Source organism: Macaca mulatta, chromosome 16 (genome assembly GCF_049350105.2).
Source record: "Macaca mulatta isolate MMU2019108-1 chromosome 16, T2T-MMU8v2.0, whole genome shotgun sequence".
In the NCBI taxonomy this organism is placed as follows: Eukaryota; Metazoa; Chordata; class Mammalia; order Primates; family Cercopithecidae; genus Macaca; species Macaca mulatta.
The window spans coordinates 52470686-52488970 of record NC_133421.1 but is presented as its reverse complement, the minus strand read 5'-3'; the positions used below and the strand labels follow the sequence as shown (position 1 = coordinate 52488970).

At 47.6% G+C, this 18285-nt stretch overlaps 1 protein-coding gene and 2 long non-coding RNA genes across 22 annotated transcripts in view; 1 reads left to right on the top strand and 2 right to left on the bottom strand.

The window, feature by feature from the left end:
- MSI2 (musashi RNA binding protein 2) overlaps window positions 1–18285 on the top strand; it is a 433576-nt gene that overhangs the window by 251484 nt on the left and 163807 nt on the right. The gene's annotated exons all lie outside the window — the stretch shown is intronic.
- On the bottom strand, window positions 7158–14202 carry LOC144335545 (uncharacterized). Its single transcript, XR_013406475.1, has 2 exons — window positions 14038–14202; window positions 7158–9383 (listed from the first exon to the last, which is right to left on the bottom strand). It is a non-coding gene; the product is annotated as an uncharacterized LOC144335545 (long non-coding RNA).
- Window positions 16391–18039, bottom strand: LOC144335547 (uncharacterized). Its single transcript, XR_013406477.1, has 3 exons — window positions 17998–18039; window positions 16952–17029; window positions 16391–16812 (listed from the first exon to the last, which is right to left on the bottom strand). It is a non-coding gene; the product is annotated as an uncharacterized LOC144335547 (long non-coding RNA).

Here is an 18285-nt window from a genome sequence, read left to right as displayed (position 1 = left end):
ATGGGAAACCAACAGCAGAGAAGTGAGGCTGGTGCTCTGGGGACGGGCCTGGCAGCAGAGCACAGAGAGGCCATGGCTTTTCTTGCCACCTTCTTGCATAGGGGAGAGAGCTCAGATGGAGAGGATAGGGGCCATGGATCAGGTAGGGTGAATGACGCCCTCGAGATTTATGGGGTGGGAGAAGAAAAGGGAGCCAGAGAGAGTTACAGAGAGGTGGATAGAGAACCTGGGGCCTAGAAACCCCCAGAGCAAGAATGGACATAAGGGAAGGTTGGGAGTATATTCTTACTTCCCAAGGAAGGTTGGTATATTCTTACGTTTTCCTTGACGTGTTTTCCTATTTAATAAAAAGGGGTGGGGCCTTCCAGACTTACTGAACAAATTAACAAGGAAAACTCCCATGCCTAACATATTCAGGTATTCCTTGCTTTTAAAAAGAATGCCTCGCCAGAGTTGCTTAAGCAGAAATGTGTACAACTTGGTAGGCTATTCACTCTTTTGCCAGGGGAGTAAAAACCTAGAGAGAATGAAATTTCAGGTTAAAGCCATGCCAGTGGTTATTTGGTATGACCAAGTGGCATCTTGGTTTGGGGTGCGGGGGGTTACATATGTATTCAAGTTAGTATGTAAGTCGGGGTGGAGTCGGAGGACAAAGTGAAAAGCGTATGGGCAATAAAATCAGTTTCTCTGAAATTCTGTGGCTGTAGATTTCTTTCTCTGGAACCAAAGAGAAACTTTAATGAGTTTTCCTTTGCAGGTAAAGCACAGTTTTATTCTGTAGCTGAGACTTCTCTAAATAAAGCAGCCTTCCTTCTACCTCCACTGCTCAGGCTCTTCTTTCCTGATGGCCCCCTCCAGACTCTCTTTAAAATAGACTTTCATGCATGAGGAAGCATCATAATGTAATACTCGTCTTATCTCCACACTTGCCCAGCAGGCACTTACAAAAGGACAGTGGGCAAACCTTAGAAATCTCCGTGGCAAGCGGAGGTGCGACGTTTTCTTTAGAGACGTCCTCACCTAGGTCTGTCCAGGACGGGACCCTGACGGGCCAATTAGCCATGATCAGAGTTTCCCTGCTGTGGCCCTTTCTCTTTGAAAGGCATGGGCTCATCTTCCTTTACATTTCCAAGGTTCTCCACTTGTCTCCCTCATGATAAACAGTGTAAGGCGGGGCGTCTGAAGGACTCGGGGAAAACCTGTGGGGTTATTATGGCTCATTTGATAGATGAGAGGGATCTGTAATTTTCCGTGGTGTATTTGTATGCACAGAGATGTGATAAAGATGGCTTGTAGCCTCTTTCATTTTCCAGATGTCTCACAAGTGGATAAACATCGCTTCTTTCTCTGGCTGTGGGTCTGCTCTTTCTGGTGTGCTCCTGATGCCATGTTCCCTGGGAACGTTCGCAGTCATCTCTCCGTCCCTGAGAACAGCCATTTTGCCTTGGCAGGTCTTCCCTGGCCTTCCGAAGGAGTGGGGAGAAGGCTCCTGTCGGAGGAGGCCATGGGAGTGCAGGGGCTCTGCCTCGTCTTCCAGAACCATTCGAACATCTGGATGTGTTTAGCCCGTTTGATTCGAGTTGAGCAAATCTGGAGCTTGCTTTTTGTGCCTGTTGAAGGGCAAACCTTCCTGTGTCTTCCTCCACGTACAGATTGTGGGGACAGCGAGGGTTAGACAGGGCACCTTGGGAGGGGAAGGACTTAAATCTCATGAAGACAGATTTCTGACCGTTAAGAATTGCCTGGAAATGGCGTGTATGTTGGGGTCACGGAGGATCTGTAGGGCGATTTTCAAGCCAGTGCAAGCCCAGCCCAGACTCACAAACCTCCCTGCTGCTTGGTAAACATATCTTAAAGATGCTAATTTTGTTGTACATTGACATGGTGAATGTTTTCCTAGCATTGAATCCATAATGTATTTGGTATGAAGCTATAAAAAATCCTTTCTTATTTCCCTCCCTTTTATTTTACCTCCAAGATTTTTTAAATGAAGAATTTGTTTTTCTCAATCTATCTCTGTTTCTGTGTGTGTGTGTGTGTGTGTGTGTGTGTGTGTGTGTGTGTAAGGGGGAGGGTGTCAATCTCTTCCCATTGATTTTTGTCTCCGTGTGTGTGTGTGTGTGTGTCTGTGTCTGTGTGTGTGTGTCTCCCTCCCCAACCCCGCCAATGACTAAGAAGCATTGAGAACCGGGCTTTTTCCTACAGATGCAGTGTGTCTTCTTCAAAGTGGGAGTCTGTGTACTTCTTCCAAAGATCCTGCCTTTGCTCTGCGCAGTTTCAAAGTGTTCACTGTGAACTCATATTCAGACTCTAGCATTTTCTTCTGAATATCCTCACTGGTGATAAATCTTTGGCCTTTGAAAGTGGATGTGATTTTTGGAAACCATTGCCAGTCTTGGTTCCAAATGACTTGTGGCCAAGATTGATTATGCTGTTTTTGGACCAAAATGCAGTAGGACTATAAAATAATGACTAGTTGTTTTGCATGAGTTGGGAACTGACTAGAAGGGAATTCCCCACCCCCTGACCCCCACCCCCCACCCCCACCACAGTTTCAAGGAAATATTTCAAGTCTCAGTGAATAAAGACAGGGCCTTCCGTGGTGACTTCTTTGAAGGGGATGATGACCCTATCAAGTCCACTCTGGTGTATTCGTCTATCCAACAACAAAACAGAGGGTGTATTTATTTCTTCTTTGAAATTTGTAGAGATGGGTTTTGCTGTATTGCCCAGACTGGTCTCGATCTCCTGGCCTCAAGCAGTCCTCCCACCTCAGCCTCCCAAAGTCCTGGGATGATAGGTGTGAGCCGCCATGCCCGGCTTGCTGCATTTTCTTTTTAATCCTTGCTGTGCATTAGATGTGGGACCAAGCCAGCTGATGCTAGATAAAGGGCCAGGGTCGTTTATGAGTTAGTGTTTAGTGAAGACTTACTTCAGAGCGCAGCAGAAGTAGGCATTACCCTTTTAAAACTCCTGCTGCAGGTCAGCGGCAGCTGTGTCTGGGAGCTCGGGGCCAGGACAGGGGAAAGCCATCCGGAGTGCTTCGTCACCCATTCCCTTGCCTGTGGCCAGCTATTCTCTGGCAGCTCTGGACAGGCCATTCTGCATTGATCTGAGACCCCCACCTCGATGCCACACACTGCAACCGTACTACTCCTTCCTCTGGTGCCGCCGTCCAGCACAGACTTCCCGGACCTCCAGCCCCCACCGGGCACAGAATTTGAGGCATCTACACTGACAGCCCTTTCTTTCCCTGTCCTGCCCACAGGAAAATTAACCCATTTTCTTCACTAATAAAGTGAAGACTCAAATGACAGGAACCTTAAATCTCTTTTTAAAGTGATAAATACAAAATGCATTTGAAGGCTGAAGTTTGGGGTGCTCCAAATAGCTTAAAAGGTTTGATGCTGGCTGGGAGGAAGTCTGGAAGTGTTTCTTTCAGGGAGCAAAGAAAAGCCACACCACGGGACATACGCCCCTCTTTGGAAGGCCTCCTCCAAAGCCTGTAGTTTGCCCCCAGAAAGTGATGTTTTGGTTCCGATGCCATCAGATGTGTGGGATTGGCAAGACACATGGGAAACAGAGTGCAGCTCCCAGATCCGCGCAGAGTGCAGCTCACAGATACGTGCGTGAGCCCGGCAGGCCTGGCCAAGGGGAGATGGACCTGGGAGATGTAGGGCACCTGCTGATGGCAGACAGTGGGAGAGGCTTGCACCTGGCTGGACAAAGTGCTGAAGGAACGTGTTCTTGCACATGTTCATGTACCCGTGGTCAGAGGCCACAAGGCTGTTCCAGGATCCATTCATTAGAATAGAGTCCTCAAGTCCTAAAGTGCCGTGTCATCTTCAGTGAAAAATGCGTTCTGTGGTCCAAGTGAGAGGATCCCTGAGTCAGATCAGCATCGAGTCATTGCAGAAACCCACAGGGATCCTGGGGCAGCCCTGCCTCCGTCTTCCCAGTCTGAGAGATGGGGCAAAGTGCTGCTTCTCAAGGGTGTTGAGGATTAATGAGCTGACATTTAAAAACTGCTTGGGAGACGAATTGGAAGTGCTAAGTATTACTATTTCATGTGGAAGTCTGAAAATAACTGCGCCGAAGTGTTCTGATAAATAACTAAATTGAGCTAGTGAGGGGGAAATTTCAGCCGTCTAGAGAGCGTTTCTCTTAAATATTTTTCTCTCAAGTGGAAAGGAGTGAGGGGGAGAGTGAGGGAGAATTTATCCAGGGAGAATTTGTGTGCGTTATGCCGCCCACAAATGGAAGAATATTGAGTCCGCCTCACTGGTCTGGGGGCATCTTGGTTGCTTGCTTTTTTTGTTTTGTTTTGTTTTTGAGACAGAGTTTCACTCTTTGTCGCCCAGGCTAGAGTGCAATGGTGTGATCTTGGCTCACTACAACCTCCGCCTCCTGGGTTCAAGTGACTCTCCTGCCTCAGCCTCCTGAGTAGCTGGGATTACACGCACCTGCCACCATGCCTGGATAATTTTTGTATTTTTAGTGGTGATGATATTTCACCATGTTGGCCAGGTTGGTCTCAAACTCCTGACCTCAGGTGATCCACCCACCTCGGCCTCCCAAAGTGCTGGGATTACAGGCGTGAGCCACCGCGCACCCGGCCTCCTCTTGGTTTTAAAAGCCATGTAAGTTCTAAAGTCTACTGGAGCTGGCCAAGGCAGGACACTCATCTGGAAACACCTCTTAAAAAATAGGCTTATGGCACATTTTTGTGTTTCTCTGGCTTTCGTCCGTGGCACATAAACTGGGGTTGGGAACAGGCATTTAAATCACCAGGGCTGGTTCTTGTCCTGCCTCTGCCTCTCTACATCCCACTCTCTGGAGGTGGGAGGGAGCTGTACCTGCCATGCATCCACCAAGCAGATGCTTCTGTCCCTGGAATCCCAGCTTTGTTTGGTGATCAGAAACTCCAGGGGTATCGATCAGCCCTGACCCTTTGGAGGAGGTCACCACCACATCCAGGCTGGAACAGAGCCATTTGTGCTTTTCCAGATTCCTGTTCTAGCACCAGAGGGGGTCAGCCAGCATGGCACACCGAGTCCCCAGAGCGGGGTCCCAGGTGCAGCCTGAAGGATGGAGAAGACACGGGCGCTGCCCTCGGGGAGCCGATGCTCTGGCAGGAACTTACCGTGGTCATGCAGACGTCAGAGTGGAACAAAGGAAGGCGCGTTAATAAACTCCAAATGTGAAGTGAATGGAATAAAAGGTGGAGTGGTGACCCACCCGCTCAAATATATTGAGTAGCCTCTCCCTCCCCTTACCGCCACCCACCCCACACTTACCCAGAGACGGAGAGAAGGTTCATTAAGCTGGAAGAGTCATCTTTCCTGCCTGCATGCCTTGAGACTGGGGCTCCTCGGTGTTCCAGGCCATCCGGGCTCAAGTCCTGCTGGCTCAGAACGCCTCTCATTTGCTCCTGGAGTGGGGTGTTGCCCTGGGGAGGCTGTGTCCTGGGGTTGGGGCAGTGTACTAACCCCAGCTCTGCCTCTGGCCTGCTGTGTAACTGTGGACAGCAGAGGATTAAGCCCCTGAGCCCTTGGCCTCAATTGGCACTGTTAGATGTCCTCCCGGTCTATTTGGCAGTGGAGTATTGGTTTCAGTAAAGACTGAGTGTGGTCTCTCTGACATCATTTTGTCCCCTCCAGTTTCTTTCTCAAAAGCCAGAACCTCACCTTCAGGGTGCAGACCCAGCCGTTCCGTAGCTCACACAGGCCAGGCCCGCACAGACAGCTCTGCTTTCTGCGATTTCCCTACCCTGCTCCCGTGGCTTACATTCCACCCCACACATGCATACCTGCTGCCCCCATGACCAGGTCCCTGGTGCCCCTTTGCCTAGAAACCACCTCCTGCCATTTTGTGATGAACCGTCTCCCCCAGTTAAGTTAGTGTCATTTTTATGCTGAGTGTTCAGAGCCCTTGAGTGCATGAATGAATGACTGAAAACTGGGCCTTGACAGAGTGCCTGTATGTGCGCTGCATGGGCCTGCACAGCTTAGAGCACTTATGTGTCCTGCACTGATGGCACCTCTGTCCGCATGAACCTCAAAGGACAGGAATCAAGTCTTCCTCATTTAAAAAGTCTTTGGGCCTAGGCCGGGCGCGGTGGCTCAAGCCTGTAATCCCAGCACTTTGGGAGGCCGAGGCGGGTGGATCACGAGGTCAGGAGATCGAGACCATCCCTGGCTAACATGGTGAAACCCCGTCTCTACTAAAAATACAAAAAACTAGCCGGGCGCGGTGGTGGGCGCCTGTAGTCCCAGCTACTCGGAGGCTGAGGCAGGAGAATGGCGTGAACCCAGGAGGTAGAGCTTGCAGTGAGCCGAGATTGCGCCACTGCACCCCAGCCTGGGCGACACAGCGAGACTCCGTCTCAAAAAAAAAAAAAAAAAAAAAAAAAAAAAGTCTTTGGGCCTAATGTGGTAAATATGAATTGATTTATTTTATTTTATTTTTTTGGTCAGATGAATGAATGGATTTTAAAGGCAGCACCACTGCCTCTGACAAACTTCTTTTTAAGTTAAGGGCCGCCCATTTGCTGAACAGAAAGAGCTCATTCAGCCCAGTTGTTAGGGCATTAACTGGGCTTAGGGTGATAGCTCTGAGGCTGCTGTCACCTGTTGCCGTTTGACCAGAGCAGCCTTCTCAGGTAAGGGCCGAATCTCTTTTCTATGCAAGATGGCACAGGGGGGTCCTTACTGGAATAGAGGTTGGCCTCAGTGAGTTAATTTCCTCGTTGAACAGAACTTAGAGGCCACAGAGTCTCAGTTAAGACTTGGTTGTAAATCACAGAAACCATCTCATGCCAGCACAAGCCTATCTGTCTCTCTCTGTTGCCTGGTTTGCCACGCGTCTGCAGCCTCCTGGCGGGACACGGCCACCTCCCATGTGGGCAACATGGGCTGGACAGATAGATGTTAGAGAATGTGGCCATTGTGTCTCATCCTTGGCACTGCTTGCTCAGGTAAAGCCAGCGTCGCCACTAATTTTAATTTCCCTTAGCATCAGCATCCTAACTGTAGAAAGAGGGAGGGCCTCAGGCATGAACAATTCTAGATCTTCTGACCAGCTCGCTGAGGATGTAATAATAATGGATGGCAGCTGTTTAGTTCTTCATATGTGCCAGAATATTGTACATGAATTAGCTTCTTTTTTTTTTTTCTTCTTCTGAGACAGAGTCTCACTCTGTCGCCCAGGCTGGAGTGAAGTGACGTGATCTTAGCTTACTGCAACCTCCACTTCCCGGGTTCAAGTGATTCTCCTGCCTCAGCCTCCTGAGTAGCTGTAATTATAGGTGCTCGCCACCACTCCTGGCTAAGTTTTGTATTTTTAGTAGAGACAGCGTTTCACCATGTTGGCCAGGATGGTCTCAAACTCCTGACCTCAGGTGATCCACCCGCCTCAGCTTCCCAAAGTGCTGGGATTACAGGCATGAGCCACCGAGCTAGACTGAATTAGCTTTTCTTAATGCTCATAACAGCACTATGAGATAGGTACCAACTTGAAGTGAAGTAACAGAGGCACAGAAAGGTTGAGTAATCTGCCCAATATCACACAGCTAATAAATACTAGAGCCAGAATCCAAGCCCAGGGAGTCTAGCTCTAGAGTTTCTGGCCTCTCCCACTAGTCTGTACTGGTCAGCTGGGACCTGGGCCTAGGTGCCCTAGCAAGCACTGTTTGTGGACACGTGGGTCATTGGCAGAAGAACTGCAATGCTTTTTAGAAATCTAGAATTCGACAGTGTCACCAAGCAGATGGGATTCTGCAAAAGACAGGACTGTATGCCCATGACCACATTTGTCATCATTTGATTTTAAATTGATAGGAGTCGGGGTGGAGTCCCTTTACTCCCTGAGGAGTCCCTGGGGACTTTACTGCAGTCCCTCAGGGAGCCTCACTCCCCGCTCCCCCGGGCTCTCAGACCCTCTGGCCGGCTCCCTGTGCTTCTCCTGTGGTGATGAAAGGCAGTTTCTTGAGTGCCACACAGTTCCCGAGATCTGCAGAGACACTTTGACCTTGGAAATTCCTAATCTTACAAAATCTCTAGTTCTGGAGCTAAAGTAGGAAAAATTATAGAGCTGAGTAGTTGAGAAGCAGTTTAATTAAAAACAACAAAAAAAGAAATGTAAATGAATTAGGCAAAAATCTTCATGGGGCGTCATTATTGGCAGAGGAGGACCCTAAGAGGAGATTAAGATTTCCTTTTATTTATTTTTAAGTTCCATTGTAATTGAACCCTTAGGCCGGAGAGGATAAGGATGCCTCACACAGTCTGATTTCAACAAGCATTTGTCTTTGTTAATTTATATAGGGAAGTGTAGTAAATCTGCCAGGAACAGGACGGTGGCCCCTGTGCTGTTTCAAGGGGGTCTTGAGAGTAATAGCGCCTGACAATTTTCCAGCAGCTGAAACATTTTTTTCTGCTTCAGAAAGCAAAATATTGTATGAGTTGTGCAAAATGTAGAAATGATTTGAAGAATTAGGGTGCAGCAAATAGAACAGTGTTCAGCAAAGCACTGAAGACTTCATCAAGTTATAAAGTTAGCAAGTGGAGGGAAGGCAGGGGTGGACCAGTGGGATACAGCACAGGTGTGCTGTGGGCCTGTCATTCTTGTTTAATTTCCTTTTTCCCTGGTCCCAATTTGAATTGCCAAAATATGTTAGATTGCAGTGCATTATTTCATTTGCCTGCTTTGTAAATTCCTCTTTACCTCAAACAGATGAAAACATGGCACTAAAGCAAATTGACAGCTCTTGAAATGAGAAAGATCTTTATCCTTCAGAGTGTTGATGTAGAAATAAATGAAAGAAAAACATGCTTGTTGGGTCTTGAAGCAGCTTGAATTGATACTTTTTTTTTTTTTTAAGGGAAGATGTGGGTTTTTCCCTCTCCCTTCTTTTTTTCCCCCTTAGGGTGTTGTGTGGCTCAGGGATTAAGTAGGAGGGTTGGTTATTCTGTCAATACTCATTTGCAAAGATCTGAGTCGTGATTTGGGTGTAAGGAGTAGACCAGAAATTTCCAACCTCTCAGGGTCAACAGAAGGAACGCCGAGTCCTCAAGTTGACTTCCTTACCTCAAAAAATCTGTCAGGCACCACGGGTACCCCACCCCAAACCACATGTGGGCCAACTAAAATGTCAGGTGTGCTTGCTTTACACAGAGCACCCCAACGCACCCTGTCCTAGTCACTTCATGCTGCCAAAAAGCCCCGGTGATGATCAGGATGGATATTGATAAATGATTTCCCATACTTCAAAAGTAAGTGTAGTTTGTTTGGTATATGAAATATCTCAAAACATTTAAGATCTGTGTTTCAAAAATTAAATGAAAGACAGGCCTAATGGCTTAAAATAGAAAGATTAGAAACCACTGGATTTGATGCTCTTTTTTATCTGAGTTTGTTTTGTTTGTTTTGTTTTGAGACGGAGTGTCCCTCTGTTGCCCAGATTGGAGTGCAATGGTGCGATCTTGGCTCACTGCAACCTCCGCCTCCCGGGTTTAAGCAATTCTCCTGCTTCAACCTCCCAGTAACTGGGATTACAGGCACCCCTCACCACACCCGGCTAATTTTTGTATCTTTTAGTGGAGATGGGGTTTTGCCATGTTGGTCAGGCTGGTCTTGAACTCCTGACCTCAGGTGATCCATCCGCCTTGGCCTCCCAAAGTGCTGGGGTTACAGGCGTGAGCCACTGCACCTGGTCTTATCTGAGTTTTTTTCTTTATCCTCCAAAATCTTCCTGAAACTCAACAGTACGTACTTATTGGATGCTTATTTTTGTATTAATCCCTCTAGTGGCCATTAGGTAGGGAATGCAGAGCCGTATATGAAATTTCCTGAGGACTAGGGAGAGGGAAGTGATGGGGGAGTGTGGACCACCAATTCACGTATTCATGTGACAAAATAAGATTTCAGAGTTGTGTATACCAGTGCCAAATACAAGAAACAGATAAGGGATAGATCTTTCTACTGTATGCCTACCTTATTTACACCTACTTTATCCAAATCAACTGAAATGAGGGCATAATTGTTTGTATTACAAACAGATCTGCCATGGGGTTTCTTGAAATAATGAGCCCCCTTGTGGTTTCTTTTTATTATTATTATACATTTTTATTTTAAAATAGTGTAGGACTCACAAGAAGTTATAAAAATAGGACAAAGAGCTCTTGTGAAACCTTCACCCAGCTTCCCACAATGATAGTATCTTCCATAACCACAGTACTTTATTAAAGCCAGGAAACCAGTGTTGGTACCCTATGAGTTTTCATGTGTATTTGTGTGTAATTATTTAAATTTTTACTACCCGGAGATTTGAGTAACCATCACTACAGTCAGGATATATAATAGAAGTCTTCCATCACCACAAAGAAACTCCTTGTGTTTCTCCTTAATAGTCACACCCTGGCCCCACTCCTGACTCCCGGCAACCACTGATCTGTTCCTCATCACAATAATTTTGTCGTCTAGTATGTAATAGAGCCTTGATACTGACTTTTTCACTTGGTATGGCCCCTCTGGTCAGTTGTGCACCAGCTGTGTACCAGCTGTATTCCCTTGTAGGAACGTAATGGAATGGTTTGTTTGTCCATTCCCCCTGTTTCTAAAAGATGGTTTCTTTGCATACGACTCATTGCACCACAGTACATCAAGCCAGGCACACTCACTCATCCGTAATGATTTCACGACTTTGTAGTCATCAATACAAAGTCTGTTATCCCATTATGCAGTCCTCATCCAACAGATATTTCTTGAGCATCTGTGTGTGCCGGGGCTGGGGTGCATTCTGGTAATACATAGGGTAGTCATTTGCCACAGGCCAAATGCTTTCCTGCGTGTTGTATCAATAGTTTCTACTTCCCAAGGCTGGGGTGAAGGTTAACAGTGATCATGTGTTCCTTTTACACACAAGGAAGCTGAGATGACTTGGAAAGCCATGCCCAAGATCATGCATAAGTGGAAGTGGTGGAGTGGGATTTGAACCCAGGACGTGTGATGGCATGCCACGTTTCTTTTATTCTGTCATTGTGGCTTCGGCCGTACCCACTTAATTGCTTATAGCCAGTTTGCTTCTCTAGAAAATGAGTGGACTGGACTCATATCCTTTTTATCCTCTCTGCCTTGAAGAGTTATGAATCCTCTCTGAACAAGAGATAACTTTGCCAAGTGACTGCATCTCTCAGCCTGTTGCTGCACTTGAACTTTGTTCTCAGCAGCATTTTCTTAGCCATTATTTGAAGACAGTTTGGGAATTCAAAAGTAACAAATTAGAATTCCTCTAAAAACAGTCTGTATGTAGTTCAGACCTTCCTTCATTTAACTAATTTTCAACAGGGTCTTTGGGTCAGGACTAGGACTGAGAAACCCATGGGACTCTAGGGATGACTTTAGGGACAAGGGGATTGGGGAGACTGGCTGTCAGGCAGCCCATAGGGGAAGGAGGGACTTACTTGGATGTCATCAAAGCCCCATGAAGAAAGTCTGGGGCTGAGTGGTGCTGAGTGCGCTGATTCGGGTGCCTGATGCTATACAGTTCGCAGAATTCTGCCTTGTGCCAGAATCGCTGGGGATCAGAGGAGGCTGCTATTTCAGGCATCTAAGTGCTACTGCTGCTGAATTCAGGCCTGAGCAGCTCGTCCGAGAGGGCGGGGCAGAGATGCTCCAAGCTTTTGAAGCTCCACGAAGGGTTCAAAGAAGCCTTGGAGAAGGGATTCCTGTACTGGGTGGGAAGTGGAAAGGTGACCTTTGGGTCACTTCTAACTCCTGAGTCTGTGATTCTGAGGCAAATGGAACTTCCTCTCTCCCTCAGTTACCAGTATTCACTCCAAGATCTGGCTGAGTTCATCGGAATCAAAGGCTTATGCCTTCAAAGGGCTGGTGGAGAGAAAAGGGCCTCGGGCTTGGGAAATCTGCAGCTACCCTGTGACCTCTGGCTTATCCCCCTGCCCCTCCCCTGTTGTGGCCAAGAAAAGTGATGGGCTCTGGGACCCAACAGACCAGAGTCCACCTCCCATCAGAGTGGCAGAAAGAGATGGTGGGGGATGGGGAGGCACCATGGCACAGGGGTGTCAGAGAGCCCAAAGGTCGTTCTAAACACACATTGTTTCATCTGTGCTCTGCAACCAACTCTGCGTGTTGGTCAGACAAAAGAGCTTTAATAAATATTAGTTTAATGAATAAATGTGTCACCTTGGTAGAGCTCTCCCTCTCCCTCGTTCTTCTTTTTTCATCAGCCAGCCTTAAAGAGAGCAGGGTGGAAGATGTCTGAAGCCCTGTCCTGGAAGCTGATGTACTCAGAAGTCCCTCTCCTGGGGGCCCCGGCCTTTATGAAATGTAGACAAGCCCTTCATCCCATTATCAAGCCTTGTTATTTACCCTCCCTGTTTTTCAGACAGAAAGAAGGTGCAGATGGCCCATGGGATTAAAATTGGGATTGGAACCGAGATTCTCCAAGCCTACAAAACTCCTTTCTCCTCTTCCCCTCCCCTCCCCAGGCGTATGGCTGCAGCTACGCTTGTCACCATCCGAGATTGCATTGGCCACAGGAGATGTGGATGATTTTTCCATTTGTCCTGATGTTTATTTCATGCCCATCAATATCAGCCCGTATTAGGACAGATGAGGTGGTTATTTACAGGCTGTGCATTTTCACACTTGGTAATTATAAACCCTTCCCCTGTTCGGTCAGAGTCGTGGAGATCCATTTTGGCAATTAGCAGTTTAGTATTTGTTTAATGGGAATGTGAGAGAGTGTTCCGGCACATCAGTGCTCCCCTAATGATTTGCCTCTCTCCTCTGGAGCTGGCAGGCTTGGGCCTTTTTCACGGTAGGTGAGGCCTGATGGGGAGAGGTTGGAGAGGGGGAGAAGGGAGTGTCCAGCAGTTCAGCAGCCTGCCTGCCGATCCCCTCCCCCAGCACACTAGCATGCGTGCACGCACGCACTCACAACCAGTGCTGAACATGGGCCTGGATTTCCAGAGCACAGCAGCCGCCACTTGAAGGAGCCTCACACGAGAGGCCGTTAGGCCAGATGCCATTTCCATGTGACAGCTGTCAAGCCTGCCGGATCCAACTGCTGTTCCTCAAACAGCTCTGTCTCTCGGTGTCTCTCTCCCCTTCCCTCATCGACTCCTCTCTACACCCCATCTCAGATATCCCCAGTAAGAGCCTGCTGCCCCACCCTCCAGGGTGGTGCTCGGGCCCACAGCTTTGCAAGCTCAGCCAGAATGAAGCTGCCAACCAGTCCTACCTCTCACCAGGAGACTCTGCCTTCCCTGGCTTAGTGTTGAGATAGGGCCTCCTGGGACTGCTCCCCCAAGGGCACACTGGTTCTGCTAATGGCCTTCCCTTGGCATAGTCCATTCACAATAAGAAAACTCACAGCATTGGGTGTGGCTCCTGACTTAACTGCGTGGAGCATGTACGGGTGTGTGCATGGGGGTGAGGGGTTGCCAGGATGGGGCAGTGAATTGGGCCAGTGTCTGTTATGATGAGCGTTTTCTGTGTGGTAGGCACTCACTGGCTACCACATGAGCCTTCCTAACAACTCCAGGAAGCAAGACACACTGAGTATCCTTAGCATCACTGCACGGGGGGATGCGCATGGCTGAGCCTGGACTGCGTTCCAGAGCCCTCTGGCAGTTCCAGCTCTGCTGGAGGCTTGCTCCACAACTGTGGAGGAGCCCAGTGATCTCAAGCTTTTGGAATTCACTTATCTAAAAGGAAGAGACCCCAATAGCCTCCCCTTTCCTTTACCTTTCCAATCATTCCTCCTCTCCTGAGCCTACTGGGGCAATATACCTCCATTTCCTTGAGGTTACCTAATCACCTCTCTTCACTTTTTGGTAGGATTTTAAAGCAGTGTTTGTTGTTCATCCAGCAGACAGAGGTACTGTGCAAAGCTCTTAGGGATTCAAAAAACAGAACACAGGTAAGGGAGAACAGAAGACTTAGGGACACATCTGATTTTAACTACTGGCTCCACCTGTGTGATCCTAGGCAAGTCACTTACTGTCAGTGAACCACAATTTCCTCACTTATAAAATGGGTGTATGATGCCACGTGTGCTGGCACATGCCTGTAATCCCAAGCTACTCAGGAGGCTGAGTCGGGAGGATTGCTGGAGCCCAGGAGTTTGAGACCAGCCTGGGAAAACAAATCGAGACCCCATCCCTACAAAAAAAAATAAAATTTTTTAAATTTTAAAAAGAGAAAAAAAATGGGTGCATGAAACGGGTATGATAAGATCTACCTCAAAGCTGTTACAGTAATTAAATGAGCTTTGCAAATTGCCTATTACACTCCAGTAAATGGTAGTTATTATAACAATCATTATTTCAGGAGGATAGACATTTTGTAACTTAGAGTCTGATACAGACTTGTGGAATCAAAATCTCTGAGCGGGAGGCTTTGCCTTAGGTAGATAAAATGTCTACATCTCCTGGATTGAATTGTCTGAAGACCCCACATCTTTCAGTTCTCATGGGCAGGTGTCCCTTCGTTGAATTCATAACTGCTATTTGATAAACATTGTGGGTTTTTTCTTGTAAGCTAAATGGGAAAATAGAATGATCCCACAAGAATCAAAGAAGTAAGTGTAGGAAAAAATTAAGGGCTGATAAAGGTCTTGCTAATGAGGACAGAATATTCTGGCCATTGTAAGGTGTGGGAGCCTTCTGTGAAGAGTTCAAGAAATGTTCCTAATGCCACTGAACTGTAGACCCCAAAAATGGTCAAAATGATAAATTTTATTTTATATATTTTTTGCCACAATTAAGAACAGTTTAGGAGATACTTTATTTTATTTTTGAGACAGTCTTGCTCTGTTGCCCAGGCTGGAGTACAGTACCATGATCTCAGCTCACTGCAACCTCCGCCTCCTGGATTCAAGCAATTCTCCTGCCTCTGCCTCCAGAGTAGCTGGGATTGCAGTCATGCACCATGACACCCAACTAATTTTTTTTTTTTTTTTTTTTTGGTATTTTTAGTAGAGATGGAGTTTCACCATGTTAGCCAGGCTGGTCTCGAACTCGTGACCTCAAGTGATCTGCCCACCTCGGCCTCCCAAAGTGCTGGAATTACAGGCATGAGCCACTGCACCCAGCCCTAGTTGAGGAGAAATGTTGTGGACTTTTTCTCTTGTTAGTAAAGGCCTGGGTTCAAATTAAAATAAACAGGCTTTCAGATGGATGCAAACTAGCATTTTTTGACATTTGGAATGAAGGGAATACGTGCCTGGCAGCCGCAGCTGGGATAGAAACTCCGAGCGTGCCTCCATCCCTGCAGTCTTCCAGGGGTAAACACACAGGGACAGAAGGGCTGGCTGTAGAAAGGGGAGGCCAAGAACCTGAGATGGGCAGGAAGGCAGCAGCTGGCAGGCTGAGGCTTAGACTCAAAAGCCCAGCATCTGAGCCCCAGGCCCGGCCCCGCCAGCTCTAGGACAAACCAGTAGGAAAACTGAGTCTTAGAGAATTTATAATACTCCCGTGGAGTTATTGTGACCACCAAAGTAATAATCATACCTGTGAAAATATTGGTGGTGATGGGGGAAAAAAATGGTTTTGTTAGGTTTTCTTAAAGCCCTCTGTTCAGTTTTTGTCCTTCTGAGCGACTTCTAGTATAGAACTTTGGCTTTCTTGTACCAAGACTGAGTTAAGCTTAAGGACAGCCCTAAGAAAGTAGGATGAGGCAAGGAGTGCCTGCTCCTGACCTCTGGCAGGGGATGAACGTCTCATCTTTAGGCAGCAGAAGACCCATTAATACTCATTTACTTAGAGCCTGTCTACACACACATATGCCATGTTAAGGCTCAACTCAGCTCTGTTTAGCCATTTAGAACGGTGGGTCTCGGCCTTGGCTGCACCCTGGATCACTGGGGAGCGTTTAAAAATCCTCTTTTGGTCTGCCCACTCCAGAGTACTGATTTAATAGGTTGGGGTGTGGCCTTGGTGAGCAGTCATGGCTGAAAACCACTGATGTTGATTTCAGTATAAACCAATGGGATTTTCCAGTCTGCTCCTTCTTCTCCATCCTTCCTCTTTGGAGAACAGTTAAAGATAGACCAACCCCACCCTTTGCAAGGCCAGAGCATACGGTAAAGTCCTATTTCAATAAACTACACGTTATTCCTGAGCTTTACGGAAGGAACCGATTTGGGTTTTGCCCAAGCTGGCAGGGAGAGAGGTGGAGACAGTGCCTTCCCATGTTCTGCGTAATCCTGGACCCAGGCAGCGACTGTCTCCACCACGGGCCCCAGGCACCTGTGGCCTGGGCAGTCCTGCCACCTCAGCCGAGTCTCACTCTTGTAGCTTTAGCTCCTTGAGTTTACAGAGCATAAATAAGGCCTGTTAAGCCTGACACACTATAGTATCATGGTATTGCATTTGAGGGTGTTTATTTAGACTAACACTTGGAGCGTTTGAGTGGGAGCAGGAAGAGAAATTCAAGGGCATTTGTTCTGGGGGAGTTTGGAGAGCTGGGTTTCTTCTTGCATTTGACCAGATAATTTAAGAATCATTTGAAGTGCCGTTTCCTGCTTTGTTCTTGATATGTGTGGCGTGTGGGTGTGTATATTTATATCCCCAGAGGAGTAGGACATTTCTCAGGACGTGCATCGGCCACAGCAAAGCTCTGGAGTAGCCTCACAGCACAGAGAGTTTACAGAAGCCCAGTGGCCAAGTCGGTGCTTCCAGAGCATCGTCCCAGCTGCCTTTGGAGTCCATGTTCGCATTCCAGGCAGAGTCTTTATGCATGGATCTTAGGAGCCGTCTCATAGAATTTCCTCCTTTCACAGAAGAAAAACTGAGGATAGAGGAGGGAGGGGACTGGTCCTCAGTGAGATCCTGGTGGGGCTGGGATTAGAACCCGGACTCCTTCCATGCTTGGTGCAGGCACTCCCCACCACACCCAGCTGTCTCCCAGCATCTGCTGAGTTACATACGAGCAACACTTTTCTCTTTAGCTGTCTCCTGGGAACAAGTTTTTTGTGTCCTCAGATCAGTTCAGCTTCACTCACCTACTATGTACTTGGGGAGCCAAAACTGTAAAACCTTCAGCAGAAGAGGCAGTGGTCCAGGGGACATACTGTAGGGTCCCACCCGTTAGCCAGCTAACTGGACAATAGAATTTTTGACCTCCCTCTGTGCATCATTGCATTGTGTCTTTGTTTTTTTTTGAGATGGAGTCTCTGTCATTTGGGCTGGAGTGCAATGGCGTGATCCCAGTTCACTGCAACTTCCACCTCCCAGGTTCAAGCAATTCTCCTGCCTCAGCCTCCTGAGTAGCTGGGATTATAGGCGCACATCACCATGCCCAGCTAATTTTTTGTACTTTTAGTAGAGACGGAGTTTCACTATGTTGGCCAGGCTGGTCTCGAACTCCTGACCTCAAGTGACCTGCCTGCCTCGGCCTCCCAAAGTGTTGGGATTACAGGTGTGAGCCACCACGCCCAGCCTGCATTGTGTCTTTAAAGGTTTCCTATTCCGCCAACACGTGAGCTGGGCTGTCTCAAGTCTAACCCCTGGATGTGGTCAACACCATCTGGCTACTTCTAAAATCACCCAGCAAGAATGCCTGGCTCACAATAAATCTTTTGACTCATTAGAAAGAGAGTTCGGCCGGGCGCGGTGGCTCAAGCCTGTAATCCCAGCACTTTGGGAGGCCGAGACGGGCGGATCACGAGTTCAGGAGATCGAGACCATCCTGGCTAACACGGTGAAACCCCGTCTCTACTAAAATACAAAAAAAAAAATTAGCCGGGCGAGGTGGCGGGCGCCTGTACTCCCAGCTACTCGGGAGGCTGAGGCAGGAGAATGGCGTGAACCCGGGAGGCGGGGCTTGCAGTGAGCTGAGATCCGGCCACTGCACTCCAGCCTGGGCAACAGAGCTAGACTCCGTCTCAAAAAAAAAAAAAAAAAAAAAAAAAAAAGAAAGAGAGTTCACTCATTCATTAAATGAATTAGGATTAGAGAGGCATCACCCATTGACTTGAGTGGTAATTATTGCTGATTTTCGTGGTGCTCATTTAGTGAGGAACAAGTTGCCAATTTCTCTTGGCGCTTCTAGGATCTCTGTCTCCAACCTTGCTGATGGGGTGAGATTTAGAAGAGGTCCCTCCACACCTTAATACCTGTGTTCCTTGTGGAATGTTCCATGAAGAGTGTGCTCCATGTGGAATGTGGAACCTGATAGTTTAATTCTCTGCCACATTCAGCACTTTCCCTTCTTCTGCCCCTTTTCTGTGCTTTGCTTACTTTCTGGTATTATTTTAGACTG